Source organism: Cyprinodon tularosa, unplaced genomic scaffold (genome assembly GCF_016077235.1).
Source record: "Cyprinodon tularosa strain WSP-4 unplaced genomic scaffold, ASM1607723v1 ctg23, whole genome shotgun sequence".
Classification (NCBI taxonomy): domain Eukaryota; kingdom Metazoa; phylum Chordata; class Actinopteri; order Cyprinodontiformes; family Cyprinodontidae; genus Cyprinodon; species Cyprinodon tularosa.
In genome coordinates this window covers 949,958-974,570 of record NW_024038861.1, presented here as the reverse complement: position 1 = coordinate 974,570, position 24,613 = coordinate 949,958, and the positions used below count along the sequence as shown (strand labels likewise).

Genomic DNA, 24,613 nt, shown 5'->3' with positions numbered 1-24,613 from the left:
TATTGAAAGGGTACAATTAGCTTCACTTTCTTTTACCAGCATCAACTGAGCTGATATGAAAAACAGATTGAAAAAATATTAAAAAAAACATGTAACCATTAGCAGCAGATCAGTAGTGTGATTAGGAATAAAGAGGTCCCCCCTTGAGAGGCTGAGGGCTTAGCTGTGATTGAATGTGATTGCACACTGATATGTGTCTGACTTGTTTTATCCCCCTAAGAAAAAGATTTGGGATATAAAAATCAACACAAATATGGCAGCATAGACTCCTCCAAAATGTATCAGCACACATACTTCACAGAAGATGTTCCATGTAAAAGTCAAATAATTATTCATCATTTCAAGTAAGACGTTGGACTACAAGTTATGTCATCACAGGGAAAGAAATGTGGAAACAAAATGTCAGACAGCAGCACTTATTTATTTTCAATCTTCTCAAAAAGCTGTGTACAATGTGATGTTGACCCAATGATGAAACATTGGTACAACAGAGAATTTCCAAAGCCTGAGATACTCTGCATAGCTCTGAGACTTTCCAACATGACAAAAAAAGGTATATAGTGCATACAGTATATGTATATTTGTACATGCAAAGTCAGTGCAGACAATCAAGTTCAAGTAGTCATTGTAGGTAAAAGTAAAGAGTAGTTCAGTATTTCTTAGCAACAGTATCAGATAAAGACAATTTTTCAGAATCTGGATATTCAGCAGAAACAAAATAGTTCTGTGATCTGACAAATTCAGTTTTCTCCAATAGTGTTTTCAGTCTTTTCCTTTTTTGTAGCTCATCAAAACTCCACTCTGCATATGTCACAGCATAGCTCCATCCATCAGTTAAACTGACCAGGTACAAAGATGTCATCAACCACTAAGCCTAAATAGTACATTATGAAAGAAAGCATGTGAGTGAAATGAAGCCAATAAGATTTGCATCCATAATAAATATGCAGAAATAACCACTTCTAAAAAAGGTTTCCTTCAAGCCCTATTCATGGCTTGAAGAAATAAATAAATAAATAAATAAATTAATAATGTATGTATGTATGTATGTATGTATGTATGTATGTATGTATGTATGTATATATATATATATATATATATATATATATATGTATATATATATATATATATATATATATATATATATATATATATATATATATATATATATATATATATATATATATATATATATATATATATATATATATATATATATATATATATATTGGTGGTCTTTAACAGTTAGCTATGTGAGTGTCTTTAAATTAAATGGATGATGTTGATGAACAAATCTGTATAGCCACACTCATGAGAGTACAAACAGTCTATCTATGTCAGGGATTATTGCTGGTTGAAAAGGGAGAAAGAGACAGATGACAAAAAACAGACAGGTTGAACGAAAAAGCTAGAAAAAATTATTGAACTGTGTGCCGACTAATCAATGCTGACAGAGACAGACATCTATCTCTGTATTCTGTCTGATCATAGGGTTGCGTGTATGTTTTCTGATTTACCCGTTGTTTTTCTGCCTGGCAAAACCATAACTGAGATTTGTTAGGGTGCTAACTTTCGAGTCACGCACACTTGTTTATGGTGTCAATGCCAAGTTATTGTCAGAAGGTAATGCCTTTTAATACCAACCTAAGGATTTTGAAGATTCTGAAAAATATGCTGTTAAATCTCAATTTCTATATAACCTTGAGCAAGATAAATAAAGCTTAGGTCAGTGAATTTCTGATCAGTTAACATGTTAAGAATAATTTGGCTTCCTGCTATCCTGACTGACCTGAAGAATTGTACTTTTTGCTTGAGAGTGGATTGCTAACCACAGTGAGTACTCAAAAGGTCAGAGTCAATAACAGACAGGTTGTTTGGTCAGAAATTTCCTGTAACATTTCTCAACATAACAATTCACCTATCCCCTGGAAACAACTTGATTTCCCCTCACCTCACCAGTCTCCTTATGTATTTAGATCTTGAGACTGTTATTGTTTTTGTCTTACATTTTGGAACATTACCTTGCTGAAATACCCAAAGGAGAATAACTGTCAGTTCACATTTTAGAGTAAAAATCAAATGGTTCCTGAAATGTCGTAAAAGATTTGAGCAAAGAAAGAAAAAGTATCTGCCTTAATACATTTAAGTCACTCAACCTATTTTTGTTAACATTGAGGGTTATAGACAAAGAGTGGAGCTAATTAAAAGAAAAACAATCCAAAGTCTACAGGAAAACTAATTGGCAAATAGATGTAACGTTTGTTTTTGCATTGTGAAAGTACACAATTATTTCTTTGTTTATTCTTTCTCCTTCTGTTTGTGCAGATTTTAGTATGTAAGGTTAAAAATGTAAGGTATAAAGCAAAAATACACAGTAAGGAACTCATGTGAGGTAGTATTTGATCATTCTATTTTCAACCATGTATTGATGTTTTTTATGGCTATAAGCTTGGTCTTAGTGATATCTAACCAAAGCACGCATTTTCATTTAAAGATCAAATAGCATTTAGAACTCTGCTTTAATTTTTTTGATGGTAAGACAAAACAGCTTTCTTTCTGGTTTAATACCCCAAAAAACAGTTGCACATACTAAGGGTGGTACCCAATAATTGTTGGGTAGATTTTTGGTGACTTCCAAGGGCCTCTTTTTGTTTTGTTGCAGATTGGAAACAGAGCAAAATGGAAATGTTGTCTTCATATGTACTTCATACACACTTAAAGGAATTCCATGGATTCATTATTAGAAACACTAAGAGACACTGTTTTTAACTTAAAAATCTGATTCAGAAATAGTTCTATAAAATGGTTAAAGAACCTTTATTTTAAAGGGGTTGTTGGAGTTAAGAGTAGCTCTACCACACATGATTTTATTTAAAGAAAATATGTATGTTGTTGTTTCCCCTTGTAGACATATGTAAAAAAAAAACAATCTGGAAGCCTCATTTTTTATATTTTTATTTTTAAATCTATAATGTATAAGAATATTATGGGACACTTAAATTGTTTTGAGTGTGGCTTATAAGATAATGATAGGGGAAAAAGGCCTTACAAGTTTCTTTCAAAGTAGCATTTTATCACTCTCAAATATGTTTTTTTTTTTTTGTTTAACCTTTATTTTACCAGGATGTCCCTTGAGATAAATATCTTTTTCGAGGGAGACCTGGCCTGTCCTTTATTCTTAGTACCATTTGTTTAGGAAAATTAATCTCAAATCAGACAGCCGTGACCAAAAAACTTTTTACACAGAACTCCTCTAAATAAGCCTTTTTTGCCTTCCACTCTCTGTCTTCTCAAAGGCCGCACCCCTACAACCCGCAACCTTGACATCCAGTCAGAGGTCGTAAAGATAGCGTCTAGGTGCGCGGAATAATACACTAGATGAAGGCTGTAGCTTGACTGATGGGCTGCTACAGAGCTCTCTGGACAGCTTTTCCCCCTGATGACATCATAAGGGGAATGTTTTCCAACAGTACACGATCGCTAAGAGGTGGAGAAAGGCAATGATGGAGATGAAATGTTTTATTTCATGTCATTTGTGGACCTAATACACATGCTTCAGGACAAATATGACTGATACTAAATGTGAATTTTGCATAATATGGGACCTTTAAATGTAGAGTACTTTTTGGCACGTATTGAGAGCAGACATAAAATAATAAATTTTTGTTTTGGAATCATACATACTGACATATTGAACATTTGTGTAATAAAGTAGAATGCGTGTTTTGATTGCTTTTCAAAAAAATTTTTTTTACCTTTTTAAATATTCTTATGGTTAATAAGAATATAGCAGGAAGTATTGATCAGGATTCAATAGATTTGTTTTTTAATTTTTTTACTAGTTATATTGCTTTATTAAATACCAAAGTGTTTATATTTAGTAACAGTTAATGAGTGTTTAGATGAACTACTAAAGACTCTTGATTCAGGCCATAGTAACTAAAGGGTAATCCTATATTCCAAAGAGGCAATTTGTTCATCATTACTTTTTATTCCAACAAACATAAAGGCATAATTTGTTTATTTTATTTATTTGACTGTCCACAGAATTTTAAATGTAAGCTTGCTCTTATTGTTGGCTGAAGAGAAAAAGCTAATACAGAGTTATCTGATGCTTCTTTCTTTTTTTTTATCTATTTGTTTTGCAAGCACAAAAATTCTGGTTTAGTAACAGCTGTGTTTTTATCCATTGTGAGTGCACAGTTTGACTTTTTATAGGCTTGGGCAAGTTTAAATCAATAGCTTTTTAAGAAAACAAACAAAATGATTAAAAGGAGGAGCTCCATTAAAAACAAATGTTAATCATTACTCTGGTGAAAAAGCGATAATGATTAAAAGGTTGGGAAAAAAGTTTTTCCATGTTCTACAATTCATTTCAAAGGCAAGACAACTGTACAGACAGTAGTGATACAGTGTCTATGGTAAAGGATGCAGAAAAAAGTGAGAGAAGAAAATCTCTTCATGATAACCTCACAGTACCAACAGACCCCAGAGATTTAATAAGTGCAGCATTATTCCACTACATTGCATCTTTGGCAGCTACGCCACAACAGCACGCCCCACAAGCAGTGCTTCACATTTAACAGCAAGGCAGTATTCATGAGACAGGTTCAAATTCACTAGACAGCCGACATCGACAGACAGCGTCCTCTACCGCTTCCTGAAAAATCAACATGTTTGAATATTAAAACACTTTGGGACATATATAATATACATATATAAGATATGAATTTTGAAAAAGAACTGTGTCAAATCTGTCAAACGTTTTATGTCCCTTAGTATTATAAAAAAATCAACACTGGTTAAATTGTTTTAAGTTTGCTTAAAGCAGTAGCTACTCCTATTGTGGATTTCTATCAACTCTATAAAAAAAAAAACTGAAGCATGAAAACATAAATCACAGTCCTAAAAAAGATATATGTGAAAACTAAATCAAACCCTTCTACTGAAATTTTAAACAACAGGTAAATTGTCCTCAGTTTACAGTAGAGCAACAGGACTCTGACCGTTCTGCTCAAATCAGACTCTTGCATCTTCTCGCAGATAGCATCAACTAAAAAAGACTTGTCTTTTATTAATAAGTTGTCAGTATGGAGTCTGTCTACAAATAAAATTAAACTAGGATTACATTAGAATCTAATAACAAAAGCTTAAGGTTACTGTTTTAACATCATAGCATTTGTTGGATAATGTCAAATAAATTGATTTTTTTATTGTGTGTGTGGGAAATTGCAAATTTGCACAAGACACATACCTAGAGATACTAACAAAGCTTAAAATTGATTCCAATATTAATTAAAAAAAACCCTTATATATGATGTGAGCCAAAGCCATATTTATATTTTATGCTCTATATTTTGCACCATCAATCTTGCACCTGATTTAAAACGGACATTAGAATTATTTGATGCAACAACATGGAAATAAAATATGTTTTTTTTTGTAGTCCACGATTTTGGCAACAAACTGGCAATCAGATTCTTGATGTGGCCATGATGAGATTTACTGTAGCATTAGGATAGCCAGTCCTGCAGAACATTTTGTACGTAACACACATCTTCTGGAAATATAAGGCATTGCAACTGGTAAACACTGCAGTTGTGTCCAGTTATGAGTGCTTCATTTGTTTTCTTTCTCTCATCATCATTATCCCTCTCCCTCTTTTCAGCATCCAACTGCAATAATGAGGGCAACACCCATGAACTCTTGGCTATCTCATAATAGATATCTATTTGATAATGTCTAATTATGCTGCAGCCATTAGTCATGCAGTCTGGAAAAGCTGGAGTGGGACAGCAGCTAATGTACTAATACGCTGAACTACCTCAGAGTAACATGTTCAAGTCTTTTACAAGTTTCTGAAATTACAAATGTGTGCAGGGCTTTGGCTGTTACTGCATTAGGCTACTCCATCTAACACCTTAGCACCTATTATATTGGTACCAAGATATTGAGGAACTAAAGCCTCCTTACAGATATTTTGCACAACTTCAAAACTGTCTCAAATGTCACACGATTTACCTATTGGGGTCTGTTTGTAAAGTATTTGAAGACTGTTAAATGTTAGTAATAATATGAAATAATTAGCGATTGTAGGAGAAATATTATTAATACTTTAGATAGTTTGCTTAGGGCCTTCCTTTTAGTCAGGCCAGCCTCCAGCTGTGATAGAGGAGAAAAGACAGCTGGGGTTTTGGCTTGGCCCCTGTTTTTATATTGAAGAAGTGAAGCTGTTTTTTTTATTCCACTAAATAATTTTTGTATTTTTATATTAGTTTAAAATCAACCCAGAGAATATTTAAGTTTTCCTTAGAAATAAATTCAATGATTTATGTTGAAATCAGAATTCCATCTATGAGTGCTTTTTATTTTTTGTCATTGTTAACCTACTCCTACTCTGGTAATTTTTGTTTGTTTTGTTTTGTTTTAACTATTATGGGGAATTCAACATCACATTTAGATTGCCACAAAAATCATCTATGTTGTGGAAACTTTTATGTGTATTGCAAATTGAATTCAGTCTGAATGAGACCTTCTAGAAATAAATACAATCTTAAAACAAAAAATAACTAACTAAAATAATACTCAGAATATATTATCTAAAAGATGGATACAGATTTTAAACTCAGTACTTTTTTCTATTATGATAAATTTGAACAATCTTTAAGATAACTGGTACCATGTGAACGGGATGGGCCAAGAGTAATCAGGTAAAGGATTTCATGAGAACTACCCTTTCTAGCTAATCTGCCTGTTGTGCATATCATCGCTTCTGTAGTTATCAGGGTAGAACTATTGTTGCCCCTCATCGTCATCATGAGGATGACTGTGTGACACCGCAGCGCTAGAATGTCAGTCATCATAGAGCAGAATGCTTTTATGTTCCGCTTAGGAAGTGGGTGTAATGAGTGTGTTACTGTATGTGTGAGTGAGAGGAGGATATATATTTAAAAATGTCTTTTTGTTAGGAGGGGTTGGGATGATATTGTAGAATGATGGAATAAATCTACATTAAAACCAAAAGAAATAAAAAAAAAATGAGGTAAATCTTAAGGTAAAAGGCATATTGTGTTTTGTTTAGGTGGATGACTATGGCCTGTCTTTCACAGTATGTGGGTTTGTGCATGTTCATCCTTGTGCTTTCAGTGTTTCAGACTTTATTCAGAAGCGAGTCTATTGTCCTCAAACAAGGCTGAGAACAAACTTTTGTGAGTATGACAGCTGAATGACAGTTCAACAGTTAGGATAGAGAACTATTGTCTATAGTCAAAGTGTTCTAAAATAACTTATAAAGCTTGACAGCTGGAACAAAACCCTTATGACAAGCATCATGGTATTGAAAATTCCAATAAGTTAACTCTAAAACTTTCTACTTCTCAATTGAATCTTTCTAACAAACATATAACATGCAAATGTTTAGACTACCTACTTAAATCAAAATGCAAGGTCCTAGATCTTGCATAAAAAGTCTCCAACATAACAAGGTCGAAGACGTCTTGGTCAAAACCTGTATGAATACTCCTACAAGCTGCAACACATTTCCTTAAATATTTTATCCTATATGATTATTTAAAGCGACTGGAAAAACCAACAAAGTAACTTAGCCACACCATATTCTGTTTGGGTACAGAAGGAACAAACAAACCACATTCAGATAAACTTATTTATGAAGCTCATTGTTTGTAAAATATCATATTATGCAACTAAATGTAGCAAATACATAAACACAAAAAAAGTACTATAAAAAAAAATGCAGCCGCATGTCCCTTTTGTATACATAAGCCTGCTATACAGTTTTTAAACTTGTAATTCTGTTTATAAGCGTAGAAATCATGCTGGTTAACATAATTCTGTTCAGAAAATCTGCAGCACATTGTTAATGCACTAGCCTAATATTCATATTATGACAGGGGGATAATGGCCATTTTGCTCTGACATAGATAATGACAGAATATCTCCATGCATAATTCACCAGGGAAGGGCAGCCTGACACTTGCTGTACTCTGTGTTATTGTGCTCCAAACAGACAAGGGTTGTCTAATATTTATTCTCATATTGCAAAGGTGCCTAGAGAAAGAATGTTTTGACATGTTATTCAACCAGACTAAAACCACCATTGTATGTAAAACAAAGTGTAATCCTAAGCTGAGGCGTATTTTATTTACGAAATACTGTTAGGAGTAAAATAAAGCACACCTGTTATAGGTCCAGGATTTTGGGCATGCTACTTAATGACATAAAAAAATAAAAATAAAAAAATAAATGTAATATTCACCTTGTTTTGAAATCTTCATCTTAAGCTGCATACACTAGATTTAACATTACAGTATAATTTTATATAATTTACTGAGGAGTTTTAAGAAATATAGTGTGACAAGTTTCCATTAAGCTGTAGTTGTAACAATAATTATTGGGGGAAAAGTCATTTGTCATGTCTGATTTTATTACTCCAGGACAAAAAAAAGTAACATCTACAGAACTACTATACTGATACTGCTGATGCTTCTGCAGCAGTGTGTTAAACATGGACCTGTTTCATGTTTAATACACTGGTAATACATCTGAGAGTATATTGTAGAATAACTGTTATCATTAGTATTACCTGTTTATTACTGACAGGCAGACAGACATTCATCATTGACTTTTATTCCAAATCCAGTCTCAATTCAATTGAGAAGTCCCTTGATTGCTGCTGAGGAGGTAACATTTGATTCAGGTGTCCTGAAGCAAAACGACACCTCTAAAAAATCCTGGACAGTTGGTCCTGCAGAAAAGCACTAAAGACCCAAATTCCTACTCATTCCTAAATATGGTCTAATCATCATTAAGATGTATTTACCCTGATTTGCACATATGACCAAACAAGACAAGCAAGATGAGTTTTATTTAGCCGACAACACAGTCTTTAAGACCGATATGGACAAAATACGGTTTATTCATTCACAGAGATTCATAGCCATGTTTGTTTTTTTATAATAATAAAAAAAAAATAATAAAATGAAATATATATATATATATATGTATATATATATATATATATATATATATATATATATATATATATATATATATATATACACACAAAGTTTTTCCTTGTCAGTTAGGGAGCAAAAAGAATACTTCTTTTCTGAGATATAGTTAGATATACAGTATAAGATTGCTAAACATGAATACACTTTTATCGTCTAAGTTTAGACTCATTATCAACGTATCAGATGGGCTAAACAGAGCCCCAGATATATGTTCTATTATCCTTGAATATCAAAATAAACAAGTTGCAGTTGCACAATTTCCAAGGTAAACGTGTTCTAGTTTCTAGCTTGAGGAACCTCATATTCTCTGTTGCTGTTATGACCACGGTTCTAACATAAAAGCCTATTTTGCATTCTGTGAAAATACAAAGCATTAAAAAATTTTGTCCTACAAATACTTGGAAATAGTATCTGAAACTGACCTTATGCAATATATATAATATAGAGCTGATACAAATGGTCAAAGTAGGAGGTTTTAACTACTATTGAAAAGAGTAGCATCAATGTTGAATGCAAGATTTGGGAACCTTACTGTTTCACATACTTTCCAACTGATAAGACTTTCAATTGAAATGTGTGAATTGAAATTTGGAAATGTTGATTTTCAAGGACAGCCTTGCAGCAAGAAGGTTTTGGGATTGATTACCGGCCTGAGGTTGTTCAAGGAGTGTGCATGTTCTCCCTGTACATGCGTAGGTTCTTTTTTTAAGGGTACTCCGGCTTCCTCCCACAGTCCCAAAAAAATGTATTGTTAAATTAACTGTTTGTCTGTGTTGCCCTGTGATGGACTAGCGACCTGTCCAGACTGTACCCTGGCGATAGGCACCAGCACCCCTCACGACCCCGGTTGGGATAAGCGTGATGGATGGATGGATGGATGGATGGATGGATGGATGGATGGATGGATGGATGGATGGATGGATGGATGGATGGATGGATGGATGGATGGATGGATGGATGGATGGATGGATGGATGGATGGATGGATGGATGGATGGATGGATGGATGGACTTTTGAGGAAAAATCATAATGTAGGCTACTGCAGTTGTAGGGAAAACTAAACAAAATGGTTAGCTTTGGTGTTTCGATGGTATTTGTAGGGAGGGGGGGAGGGTTTTTATATTCCCTGAGCATTATATTGATCAACCGCTGATAAAGCACAGTATTACACAGTTCCTTATTACCAATTCAGCCCAGACAGGATCTAGAACTTTTTCACTCTGTCATGGGCTTCTCTTGAGCTTGATATGTAAATAGTTGGGATGTAAATAGGGCTGCAACTAACGATTATTTTAAAAATCGATGAATCGGACGATTATTTTTTCGATTAATCGATGAATCGGACAAAAAATATTTTTTATATTAACCTCTTTATTCCAAAATAAACATTTTAGACAGAACAAACAAGCACACAAGTACAGGTTGCTCGTTAACTGTACTGGTGCAATATGAAAAATAAATGTTTGTGTTAAAACTACGCAAACTCACATGAGAAATGTAGCTGTACATCCACAAAATATAGGGTACTTTGTTTCATAAAGCGCAAAAAAAGACATTTTTGTTTTTAAAAGCCCCTAAGGGGTTCAAACAATAGGCCCCCCCATTTCAACAAATTAGTTTTTTTAGACTAGAAGAGTTCTGCCTTTTAAGACAGGAAAGTATAGCAGTTAAAGTTGCTGCTTGAGAAAATACTGAACCATAGAGATAAAAATAGACCTGTGATTCAATTATAAATTGTATTTGGAATAAAAATGAGAGAACTAGGGGTGGTAAAACACACATCCTCCAAAGACAGATATTTACATGGGAATGTGGCAGATAATTAATTGACATATTACTGATCTTGCTGGATTTTATTCTGCTTTACTTCCATAAATTGCAGGATCTTCTTTACTTTAACTTTGCCAGAAGATTTAAACTTTAAAAGCCTTGCCCTCATAATTTGCAAGTTAATTTATTTATAAAGAAAATATAAACGCTGCTTAAGCTAATTCAAATGAAATTAAAGGTAAAATAAGTAGCCAACCTTATCACTGTCTGTAACCTACTAACAAGGTAAGGAAAGCATCAGATGAGCTACCTGAGAAACTAACGTTACGTTTCCCCACTTTAAAACCAAACAAACATGGTGGTTCCGTGCCATGTTAATTTCTTTTGAAAAAAGTTGCATGTTACGACTTTTTTCGCTTTACAAAGCGCAGGCTATTTTAATTATTGTGATCAATTTGCGCCGTCAATCCCGGTGCATGCGCGCTTCATTTGCAGTCTGGACGCTGAGGCTGACTGCAGCGCTGAGGGGGACTCCTGCGGGAAAACGCGGTTGGGGTGGGGGAGGCGCCCCACGGCAGAGTAGGAACGATACATGCTTTCACGTAAGAGTCTCCAAAAGCCGCCAGTGACACCGAAAAAAGTCGCCAGATTTGTCGCTAGAACGCTTTTTTGAAAAATAGTCGCTGGAGGGGTCTGAAAAGTCGCTGAGTTGGCAACACTGCACCTGCGGCGCTGACTCGCTCTGCCTTTTTTTTTTTCTTCCTCTTTCAGTCAAGAGGCAGTGATGACGGCGCGGCGGATGACGCAATAATCGCGCGACACAACTAATCGACGATGAAATTCGTTGCCAACGCTTTTAAAAGTCGATTTTTATCGATTCGTTGTTGCAGCCCTAGATGTAAATAAAAAAGAAATTGTACTAGAAAAAAAAGAAAAAAGGAAAGAAAAACAATCATCTAAGTTAGATTTGGCACTCAGTAAGTCATATTAGAGAGAGTGCTCCTATAAATATAAATACTGTGTTTGTTTTTCCCCTATTCTCTCTGTTATAATTACACTTCATAATAATAATTAACCACTTTATTAAATTTAATTTTCCTTTTTTTTTTTACCACTTACTCTATTGCAAAATGAGTTGAAAAATACAACATGCATTAATTGTGCTTTTAAAGTGCAAGAATTATTAGTGAGCAGCTTGACGTTTTAATTCTTCACTGAACAGCTTCTATTTGTTACTTATCAAACAAATAGGAGATACCTCTATATAAATTATAGTGGTATATCAGACAAGAAAAAAAATAAGTATCAGCATGCCTTTCCTACAGAGTCATTATGTGTGAATGTATGGATGCATGCATTAAATTGATTGATGAAAATGATCCAGTGTGACATGAAGGTGTACCTTGGGACTGAAGGTATAATTAACTAGTGTGGAGAAAAGCTAGCTGCTCCAACTATTGCAATATATTTCAGTATATGATTGGTTAATGACTCATCAGCATTTATCTATTTCTCAGTTTTATCTGACACACACATACACACACACACACACATACACATATGCCAAGTGTCTATACAGTAGCATAGCAGTTGACTTGCCAGTAATTTGTACATTTTCACCAAATGTTACAATTTGATGAAACGCAGAAGAAATAGAAGCAATTATTTATTAACTTTGACAAAAAATTATATATATACTGTGGAAAAAAAATGTGGGTACAGTTGTTTTTGTTCTTTGCTTTTGCTGTATATCTGCAAACAACCAAGAGCAGAAAGCATGATCTTGCTTCCATTGAGGGCCATAAAGGTTTATTTTTTGGTTTCCTTTAAATAACAGAATTAGAATTCTGTAATGCTTTAATATCATAACATTCAAAATTGTATTTCCTGAGATTATGATGTTAGATATTTCTGATGCAGTAAAACGACACGTCTGTACCACTTACACTTTAGAAAACCATTGGCTTCTTAAACCTCAAAGAAGACCTTAGGTGTTTTGACCTTTTGCCCAGTTGGAATAATATTGCCAGGCTTTATTGTTATCATCTGAATCACTTACAAAGTCTACCTTTATGTACTAAAAGGTCTAATTTTGCAGTTACAATGAAACTGAAAACAAATCATTATTAATGCAAAAACTAAAGTTTGAAATCTTAAGTTACTGCTTGTTCTTTATGTTATTGCTTTTTAATGTTAATACAATCTTGTAAAAAAAAAAAAAAATATATAAATCAAATTTCAGAAAGTTTAATTTAACAAAAATCTCATCTGACAAAATGTGTGAATGGGTCCTTTGCTCACAGCTGTGAAATTCTAACTATAAGCTGCATATGTCTGAAAGGACACCTTCAAAATGGGTTTGGACCTTCATAAGCTCTATGCACAGTTAATTATAACATGGATAAACTGCACAAACTTCCAACATCTTCCCCTGTGGAAAAGCAAATGATAAGGAAAAAATAGGGAATGTCAATGTCATGTTTTTTTTTCCTCAGATAATATAATTCTATACTGCAAAAAAAGATCTAGAAATAAATAAAAATGTCTTAAATGAAGTTTAACTACCCTTAATTTGAGTAATTAAATAAAATAATTTTGCCAATGGAATGAGTACGTATGTTTACTCTTTAAATAAGATAATTAGATGATATACACTTGAAAAAAGAAAACAAAAATCATATTTTAAATGTAATTTATCTTGTTTCATGACCAAAGTGTCTCACTTACCTCCTCAATTCAAGAACAAATGCACTTATTTTAAGAAAAATACATATTTCCATTTTTGCAGTGTAAGCGTGATCTGTCAGCTGCTAGTAAAGGATGACTAAATATCCAATACAAGCAGAAGTGCATCAGGAGGGTATTTTTACAGCTCCAAGTTCTCATTTTATCACAGACCAGCAGCCATGCAGTCACCACCACCTTAACACCTATGACCTGCCTCACAGTGCTCTAGTTTCTGAATGTCCACATCCATCTACTGTACCTCCCTCAAACTCCCCTAAGCTTCTACACTTTGTCACGTCCAGTTCACTCTAACAAGCATTAATCTACTTTTGATCACTGAATCATTTCAAGACAGAATAGTTTACCTTTGTTTCACTGACAGTGATTTAAGTGTAACTTCTGATGAAAGTTGGTGCTCTTCTGCTATACTTTTATTCACCTAGAACTTGCTGTAAGTAAAACAAAGAAAGTTGCTTTCTTTAGAACATCCCACGCTAAAAGTAGATTTTTTACAGTCGTGGTTTATTTCACTTTTTGCTGCATGAAAGCTTACACTCATGTTAGATTTGGGACAAAAAAAATTATGTAGCAAGTACACGGGAAAAAAATCGAAATCTACATAAGTAATTTTTTTCTTAAAATAAGTGCATTTGTTCTTGGATTAAGGAGGTAAAACAGACATTTTGCCAATGGAACAAGACAGTTTACACTTAAAATAATAAAACATAATTGCATTGTCTTATTTCAAGTGCATATTATCTAATTATCTTATTTTAAGAGTAAAAATACTCATTCCATTGGCAAACTATATAATTTACCTACTAATTAAGGGTAAATACACAAGATATTTTTACTTATTTCTAGATCATTTTTCCAGTGTAAGAACTGTACGAAACTTTTTCAAGCTAAGCACAATGTCAGAGGGTTGGGAGTCCATCCTGAGTTCTAAGAAAAGTATATTTTATGTTCTGGGTAACAGCAGTATATGATGTTCCTAACAGGGAGAAGATAAACACAGCTGTAAAAAAAGTGTTGCTAGAAGAAAACCAAACTATTCCTTTGACCAATAAGACACAAGTTAACACATCAATAAATACAAATAATACAGAATTCCCCTTCCAATAGTCAATTTATCACTATGTTTAACTTAGAAGAACAAAACAACTGAAAAACTATCCTAAGATGATGAATAGACAATGTAGAGGCCAAAAACCTTGCATCTACAGCACAATCATGTGATCATAGATCTCTTATGTATAAATAAAGAAAATAATAAAACAAATTTTAAGAGAAATTACCTCCCCTAGCTTTTGTATGTAAACCAAGCTTATTTTTGTCGACTTTAAGATATTTTTTCCACACTTCTGCTTTCTATTTTTAATCTGTGTTTTTGTCTCAATGCATTCTTCTTTTTTTTTTTTTCCCCACATCACACTGAAAGTACTCGGTCTGCCACTCTGGCATGGTTTGTTTCTTATCTATTTTCCCCACTATCTGGTGTGGGGGGGAGATAAGCTTGCATTTGCATGTTTAATGAACCAAACAACCCTGAATCCCTTCAGCATGAAGAAGCACACATGCACATGGGCACAGCAACACAAATTTGCCACTGCTGTTGGCCCTAAAGGCCTCTGTCTCCTTGCTGCCGACACAGAGTCACCAGCTGCTGACACCTTCAGGAACAGATATAAATAACAAATGGAGCAGCAAAAAGAAAAGAGCCTTTATTTAACATGGCTATATAGTCTCAAAACGAAACAAACAGAAAAGGATCTACAATCTTGGAAAATTAAATGAAAAAGATCTGCAATTCTATCCTGGAAATCACACTATTATTCCTCAAGTATGTGAATGTGTGCTTGCAATAAATTGTTAAGTGATATGTCAAACTTCAGTTTTCAGATAACAAGGTAACATTTTATCATTTTTGTTTTGTAGTTTTTGTTTTATTTTCCCAAACTGATTTACACTGAAGTTCTACACTCTCTTTCACTACAGTATGAAAAATCAATGTTTAAATAGTATTTTGCTTTAAATGTTAATGATGCTCCAAAGTAGAAAAAAAGAAGTTCTAGGAAATTTCCCTATGCATCATAAAGTATAAAAGGCTTATGCCGTCCTCAAAGGTCTCTGACTAAATAATATGAAGATTATTTCAAATTCCCAGAGTTCTACCTGAACAAATACTTGTCTTGTTTTTGTGCCAACAAGTACTTATCCCATCAACAATTTCAATACATAGGGTGGATTTTTGTATAACTCTATTATCAGCTGAGAGTACAGCAATTTTAAACACAGTTAATGTACCTGTCTGTAATTATGTCCTCGCAAAACTGTGAAAAGCCATCAGTAATGATGTAAACAACTAAGGCTACATTCACACTACAGGCAAATGTTATTTGAGTACATTTTTTTTATTATTTCCATCTTTTTCAAGTCTGTCAGAAAAAAGCCCAATTCTAAAAATCTCTTCACCTCCTAAGAAATCTGAATTACACCAGTTTGTTATGTGGCAAATTAAATACGAAACCGAAATATGTACCAACAACATTTTTTTTTTAAAGTAGTGGTTGGTTGGATAATGTTCTCCATGACAGCAGCCTTATGTTGGCAAGTGACTCTGTCATTGGTTAACTGTGTAGGGCACCTATACTGAAAAAATCTGATGTGTTCTTATATATTGCTGATATAAACATAAACCAGTGTTCAGAGCTCATCTGTGGGTTGTAGCATTCTCCAGTGTCCAGATTGGTCTCCACAACAGTTTTTGTAGGGGTTCTTCTCTCAGCTAATGATCCTTCTGTTGTTATTTTTTATAAGATCTGTCCATAACCTATTCATTTTTCTGTGTTTGTATTGTCTCCATGGTTTGCTATATTGATCCATCCATCTGTTATGTTTCCTATATATTATATATTATTCACTTTAGATTTGTATTTTTCATTTCCCATTAGTTAAGAGTTTTTCTGTGTTTTTGTCAACTTAATCCCTTCTATTTAGTAACCCCCCCATTGTCTCCCAGTTCACCTTTTGCCACAGCTGCACCTCATTATCCCTAAATATCCCATAAACTCTCCAGCTTCCTTTTACCTTCCCTGTGTATTTCAGTTCTCCATTAGATCCTTGCATTGTCATGTATCTTTCTCTGTTCATGCTCCATGTCAGTGTGTTTTAACCCTGGTCCTTTAGGCACACTGCCCTGCATAATTTGGATATTTTCCAGCTTTCATACACCTGATATCAATGAATAGCAGAACAACATCCTTTGCTGACATCTGGATCAGTTGTGTATAAGCAGAGAAACATCCAGAACATAGAGGACAGTGTGTCTTGAGGACCAGGGTTAAAAAACACAGCTCTGTGTATCATGCCCTCTCCGCCTTTGGACTACGTTGTATATTATTGCATTTTGTGATTATTAAAATCCTGAATTTCATCATATTGCCTCCCGAGTTCTTGTCTGTGCCTTAGTTAAACCACAAAGTTTCACAGTGTACTATATATTGACTTCGTCTTTCTTCATTTGATTTTTACCTCTGATTTCATGTGAATATACGGGTATATATTTTTAATCAGCAGCATCAATGATATATCATTTCTTTTATATATTAGGTCTCAACAAATCCAGTTGATCAGTTCATTGAAACACAGACTTTTGCTGCCAACTGTGCAAGATGTATCTATATAACACAATCTTCCAAAAGTTAGACTTTCCTTATATACATTAATAAAAAAACAGCCAAGACATAACTTAGTATTAAAAGACAGATAGATGAGGACAGAGTTGAAACAACACAGTGAAAGGCTGCGAGACAGTTAGACAGTGAGGGTGAAGTTGCTTTGAGAGATGTTGCCACCTGCCATCATTTTTCTCCTCTCCTCTTGGAAATGCATCATCAGTCATTAAGATGTAGCATAACTTGCAGTATCATCATCACTCACACAGGCACACACGCACACATGGAAGCCCAAACACCAGGCGTATTTTAAGGTATAATGTCACAGCCTATAATTTGAGTTCTCTCTGCAGCATTTTGCTGAGCTTATAAAACCGCCTGCAGCTAATGGTGTGATGGATCCTTCTATTATCACCCAACACAGGAAGGAACAGTGAGGTACAGTGGGATAAAGGAATGTAATTGGATAGTATTTTAGTAGTGGAAACCAGGAGAAGGACTGACAAAAGAAGAGCTGGAACACAATTGAAAAGTGATAATGACATGATCAAGCCATAAAACTGTCCATAAATGACAAACCAAGCCAATAAAATGAAAATTCATAACACAAGAATACTGTTTATGTGGACCTAGAGTGTCTTGGAACAGATTTCAGTTCAGCTACACCTTGCTAAAACGACATCAACACTCTGAGTTTATAAAGAACACTTTGCACTCACAACTCAAGTAAAATGTCATGATAACCTAGTGAAGTAAAAAAAAAAAAAAACACTGTTTTAAATATTGAATCATTTTCTTTTTTCCATAGTAGGAGAAACTGGTAAAGTGACTATATTTAAGAGTACCTTTCAGAAATTACAAAAAAAAAATGTTAATGTTTTGTTGCAGTTCCAGATGAACATCATTGGTGACTGATTTTATTACAGGTACATTTCACTCGTAGTGTTAGGTTCAGTGGGGGGTTTTAGAGGACCCAAATGCAGGGACAGAAGCTGAGGTGGATTCCTGAAGATTTAATATAGTTCAAAAGGACAACATAAGCAAAAGTACACAAACAAAATACATTCGTTCCATTTTCTGAAATGCTTATCCCTGCTTGGGTCCTGAGGGGTGCTGTTGCCTATCTGCAGCTGTCTATAGGCAAGAGGTGAGGTGCACCCTGGACAGGTCACCAGGGCAATGCAGAGACAAACAGGACAAGCAACCATTCATGCACACACTCATACCTAAGGAGGATTTTAGAGAAGCCAGTTAACCTAACAGTCATGTTTTTTGGACTGTGTGACGAACCCGGAGTACCCGGAGAGAACCCACGCATGCACAGGGAGAACATGCAAACTCCATACACAAAGACCCCAGGCCGGGAATACAACCCAGAACCTTCTTGCTGCAAGCAGCAGTGCTACCCACTGTATTACTAAGCCAACAAAAATACAGAAATGCCAAAATGAAGGAGACACCAGGGAAAACACACATAAGGGGCAAAGAAATTACGAGGAAACTGCAAACAGTACTGAAGAGGAGGAATGGGAGACTGAACAAAGACTGGGCTAATCAGCAGATTAGGAGCAGGTGTGGACAGAAGAATTTAAAAGGGAGCCAGGAGAAGGAGACTGACACAAGAGGGTAACAGAGAGTAAAAAAGAAATACATAAAAACTCAAATACAATAAAAAACAACTAGATTAACACAAAATGGAAATAAAAACCAATGAAAAAAAAAGCAAAAGAAAAACATGGCATATAGCCGTTTGGTCTGTATTGGTTTTCATGAAATAAATATTAATGTCGAAATTCTGAGCACATCAACAGGAATGTGCTGGGAAATGCAAATAAATGTGTATTCTAGGGGTGTAAATAATAATCGTTTTGTATCGATGCATCGATCCAAAAGCCGACGATCCGATGCATCGACACGTCCGCAAGATAATCGATTAATGTTTTTTTTTTCCCTCCGGTCTATTTTTATCCATTTGCTCCTGGGCGTAATCCTCCCGTGCTGCAATGCCGCTAAACCTATTTTGCCCTCCTACCGCGCTTCCTGGTTATACTCTTACAGCAGTTTGTTGCAGCAAGCTTCACACAGACATTTTTAAATTATGCTCAGTATTGAAGCGTGGTCTGGGCTACACGCTGTGGGTCTAGATACGGCCGAGGCGATGAGGAAGTGGGGGCGAGTTTAGTCCGACGACGAAGGGACATGAGGGCAAAAAGAGCGGAGATTCAGCTGGAAAAAGCGTCCCAGCGTTCTCGCGCACCTCGCGCTTCTAGCGGGTCAAACTTCACAAGTTTTTTTACGCAATTTCGGTCATAAAAACAAAACAAGCCGGCCTCCTGTCTGGTGCACTGTTTGCAGTCAGCTACAATCTGGGAGAGGTGCAGCGAGCGTCTCTCAAGGGGGCGGTGACGCAACACTCTGAAGCCTTCTTCTTCTTCTTTTTTTTAATGGCGGTTGGCAAACAACTTATAGGTGCATTACCGCCACCTTCCAGAATGGAGTATGGACCAGACAAACTATTATATTCTCCCTAAAATACCCGTTCTTCTTAGAAAATTAAAAATACTACCAAAAACTACATCCCCAGATGACCTTTGAAACAATTCCCTTATATCTAGTTTATTTTTATTCCTGTCTAACGCTCTACACAACATCTCTCTTTCCTGAATATATTTATTACATTCTAAAAAAATATGTTGGACAGTTTCTCTGGAGCCGAGGTATTGCATTGAACTCATTACACTGATATTGTGCAGTATTTTTGCAGTATTTTTTGATGCAACTTTTCTACTTCTGTTATTTGCTGTTGTTTCTAAAGAAAATGCATAATGATATTACAGCTTTCATTGATTTATTTCAAACTTGAAACTTTGTTTAGCCTGTAAGGTGTAAAAAAAAAAAAATATTAATAATTTAAAAAAAAATTAACCGATTAATCGATTAATCGAATCGAATCGTGGTGTATTCTTAAGTATCGAAAATAATCGAATCGTTGGGTCAGGAAATCGATACTGAATCGAATCGCCATGATGGATGTGATTTACACCCCTAGTGTATTCAGACAGAGCAACAAAAAAATGTCCCCTACTAATAACTGTCATTATCCTCTAGTATTCCCTGAAGTCAGTAGTTCAAGTACCCATTCTAACTTTCCAAATTTAATGAAATATTGTGAAGCAAAATTGTCAAAATGTTGTTTGACAATATAAACTATTGTACATTTAAAAAGTATTGAGCGTTAGGAGTTTTTAAACTGGCGTTAACTCTGTTTGATCATGTCACTTACTTTTGGTCACAAAGGTTTTATGGGAACTTTGTAAAGTGATTTTAGTTAGAATAGGTCTTTATTACTACATTGTTCTACTGAGCAAAGCAGTGGTCTATCCTTGGAAAGATTTTTTGGGAGAGAGTGAGGAGAAGCCTGTGAAAATGTAGCTATGTTTGCTTTAAATAGCCTGAGCCGGTCCCATTTGGATGGAGGAAAATGTCAGAACAATATTAGAATAAATCATCCTATTTGTGGAACTTGACCCTAATAAACAGCAGTGCAAGTATGATCGACTTGCACCTTTTATTTAATTTCTTCCTTTTTCCCAGACTCTTTGGGATTAACACAAAACACACAAACACACATTCACTTTATAGACAATCTGGTTTTACCTTTCCCTGACCTAACCGGCTGGTCTTTGGACAGATGTCTAAGCCTGAACAACACAATCAGAAAGCTGCTGGTGCCTAAGGACATGAACTTTACACCTCAACATTCTCCTTATTGCTCTCAGTCTCTCCTTTACACACTCTTTCACAAACACATATGAGAGCATTTTAGACACCAGCTCAGCAACAGCATGTTAAAGCTTGTAAATGAAGGGATAGACCAACAATATTATTTTCATATATGTGACCATTTTAAAAGGTGTATCTCAATCACAATTTGCTTTATTTCATTCCATTCTCCAAAAATGATATTTTTTCTTAATCCCTTATCGGAACAGGAGCAGGAACAGGAACCATTTGTGACAAGATGTGACACATTAATAGATCTGAACCTTCTGTATATATATTTGTTTAGGTCTAACTTACTTATTACTTCACCAAACAAAACAGTCAATACCCTTTATCCAACTTTCCCAATGTCTAATGAGAAATTCCAATTCAATTTGAAAACACAGTGCTTTAATTATCCTTAATGGAAATTAAATAGAATAGAATAGAATTCAACTTTATTGTCATTACACTGTCGTAAGTACAGAGCAACAAAATGAACTCTCTGCATTTAACCCATCCCCTTGGGGAGCAGTGGGCTGCCATTGTGGGAGCAGTCTGTGGTTAGGGGTCTTGCTCAGGAATCCAGAGTGGCAGTCTGTGGGAGTGTTTGGGACTTGAACTCAGAACCTCCAAGATCCAAGCACAATGCCCTAACCACTAGGGAACCACTCCCACGTTAAATATCTTAGTAACTCTTAAAGGCTTTTTGTTTCAATGAGTTGCAGGAAGAATCTTCCATAGCAGTCTGTCTTGCACTGGGTCTGGAAACGCCTCTGTCTGAGGACACTGTTGTTGTTTAAAAATCTGAGAGGATGCTCACTGTTGTCCATAATGTTCTTCATTTTATAAAGAACTCTTCATTATTAAATAATCTCCAGAGGCTTTAGAGGAGTCTCTAGAACAGGGCCAGCATTTTTTATCACTTTGTTGAGCTTTTTAAAGCCATTTTCTCTGATACTGCAACCCAGCAGATGATAACAGAATAGATCACATGATCAACATGTATAAACATTTACAAACTAAACTTTTTAAGTATGTTTAGCGGATATCAACACTTTTTTTATCCGTCAGATCAAGTTGTGTCTTTTTTTAAATCTGTCCTGTTTTGTTTTTTATTATTCTGTTTAACCATTTACAGTTGAGACAGACATGATAAGAATCATGACGGTAGTATAAAGAGATCATATTTCATATTTTTGGGGATCAGTCTTCTAGTACTATTCAATACCATTGCAATTTACTGAGAGACATTAATAATGTTTAGAAAACTCTTTCTTTATCTCATTTCATATAATGTTAAACTGCCATTCCAGCATTCAATGACATCACTGATTACAGTATCTGCATTACAGTAGATTAGAAGAAGCCTCTTACTGAATACACTCTGTTGGTGATGATTTTCATTTTATGAATAATCTTTCTTTGCACCATCATTTGCAACAACTCAACGTGCTCTAGAGCGGTTCCAAGAACAGAACCAACCTTCTTTATCAGCTTGTTGAGATGTTTTTTAAGTCACTATCTCTCATTCTGTCTACTTAACACATGATAAAGGAACTGCCTTTCCCAAAAGGCTAATAAAAGATATTCTGCAAACATGAAATGCTTATGTTTTCTCTGAAAATAAAGTCGTGCTCAGCCTCTTCATGTATACCAGTTTGCTGTTTACATTTCAGACCGTTGTTAATGAAGCATCAAGTTAGTTATACTCGTCCAACTTCAATTTCCAAGTGAAAATTATGTTGGATATAGTCTTGGTTCTTCCAAAAGCAACAAAATATCCTTTCTTTAGCTCAATGTCCACCTCTGACACACCCAACAACTGCACACCCACCTGTTTGTTGCTGCAGTTAAAAGGAGAGGAAGTCTGGGATGAATAGAATAAAAGCAAACATATAGATAGATGGTATGGTCCAATATGGTCGTCATTGATTCAGGTTGTTGCTGATGTCCCTGTGAACTGTACCACAGTGAACTGTACCACAGAAATAAAGGAACTTGATTTCTACATTATCCTCATGGTCCTGCCCTCTAGATGATGATGATCTAGTTTGTTGAAGCAGGTATATGTTAATTTATAGTTTTACTGTGATAAGTACATTCTAAGTGATCCTGATTTGTGATTGTTTGACCAGGATCTCCATGATCCTGAGGAAATTAGACTGGACTGTAAAAGAAATGTTACTGGATAAGCCTGGACCTTCTACCTCTGGAAGGATTTACCAAGTCTCACTGAGCAAGGGGGAAACCTCCACATGATCCGTTCAAGTCCACTCCTGGAAAACCAAGTGACAGTCCGCTCCTTTACTCCTCTGGGTCCAACGTATGTCTGCCTGTCCGCTCTCCAACGAGTTCCCTCTTCTCTGGATTAAACCCCACAAAGTGGATCCAAAGATAAACCAAGAGCCCCCCCCCCCCCCCCCCCCCCCCCCCCCCCCCCACAAAAAATGAGTGCCTCTCCAGCAATATTCAAGCCTCAGTCAATTTTCCCACTGTACCTGGACTGATCACTGTGATCTCCCCTTCAGAGTTTTCGGTTCCGGTTCACCAGTCCGCTGAGTTCAAGCATTGTTTCCCCACAGAGTTTCAATCTCCAACAGTGTTTGCAAACCAACAATAAACTTGTTAAACTTTTACCTTTGGTCTCTGAGTGGTTCTCTGCATGTGGGTCAGATCTTTAAAGCCCATTATGACACTAACAGGAGCTAACATTCTTCTTCATGCCTAATATAGAGGCTTTATGTAGAGCTCCCTTTACAAGTTTGGTGGGAGACACTTCAGATATCAGGGGCTTATAGGCCAGTGTGGCTTATATATGTAAGTTTCCAGTTTAAAAAAAAAAAATAGTGGGCTCAGTTTATAGTGAGGTGCGCTCTATAGTCCAAAAAATACAGTAGGTGCCAAAGGTTCTTTGAAAAACCCTCGCTAAACATTTATTATATTATTCGGAGGTAGCTTTCCAGATTGTTCATGTACACCGCCTTTATGTTTTTAATCTTGACTTTCTGTGGCTTTTCAACAATAAACTGTCTTCCTCAGTAAATCCTTTGCAACTTCTTTAATCATCTTTACAATAACTTAACTCCTTATTTAGTGGAAGGATATTTTCTTGCACTGAATGATTGTAACCAAAGCCTATGGCACATGTTTGTTTTTACTTTTTTCCATGACTGTAACTCCAACAAAAACTCTGAGTCAACCCCTTAAAGAAGCACTAAAGTTCTAATAGGATTTCTTAGCGCTTCACACAGAAGAAAACAGCAGGAGTCAGTGCTTGCCCCGGTTGCCGTTTACCACTAATGTTGGAAAGATGATTGATTAGAACCTGCATGTTAAATGCTGTGTGTTTGTGTGCCAGTCTGCGCCACCATCCTGTAAATTGTTGTTTCGAGTGCCAACAGTTCACAGTGTGAACAGATGTTCATCAGTATCGCCTTGGGTTTCTGCACCACATTTAGACATTTCCTCAGGTCTTGGAGGGAGTCTGTAAAGATCTCTAAACTGTTTTATTAAGTGGAACCCAACTAAGGGCACAAGGGGTTGAGCAGCTGCCAAGAATATAAATAGAGACAATCCTGCAGGGGCGACATCAAAAAATTTTTGATTTGTAATAAGACATAAACTTTTCCTCATGGGATATGT

The 24,613-nt window shown here is 35.4% G+C and overlaps 1 protein-coding gene across 5 annotated transcripts in view; it reads right to left on the bottom strand.

Moving 5' to 3' along the window:
* ctnnd2a (catenin (cadherin-associated protein), delta 2a) overlaps positions 1–24,613 on the bottom strand; it is a 300,110-nt gene that overhangs the window by 174,895 nt on the left and 100,602 nt on the right. The window lies entirely within an intron of this gene.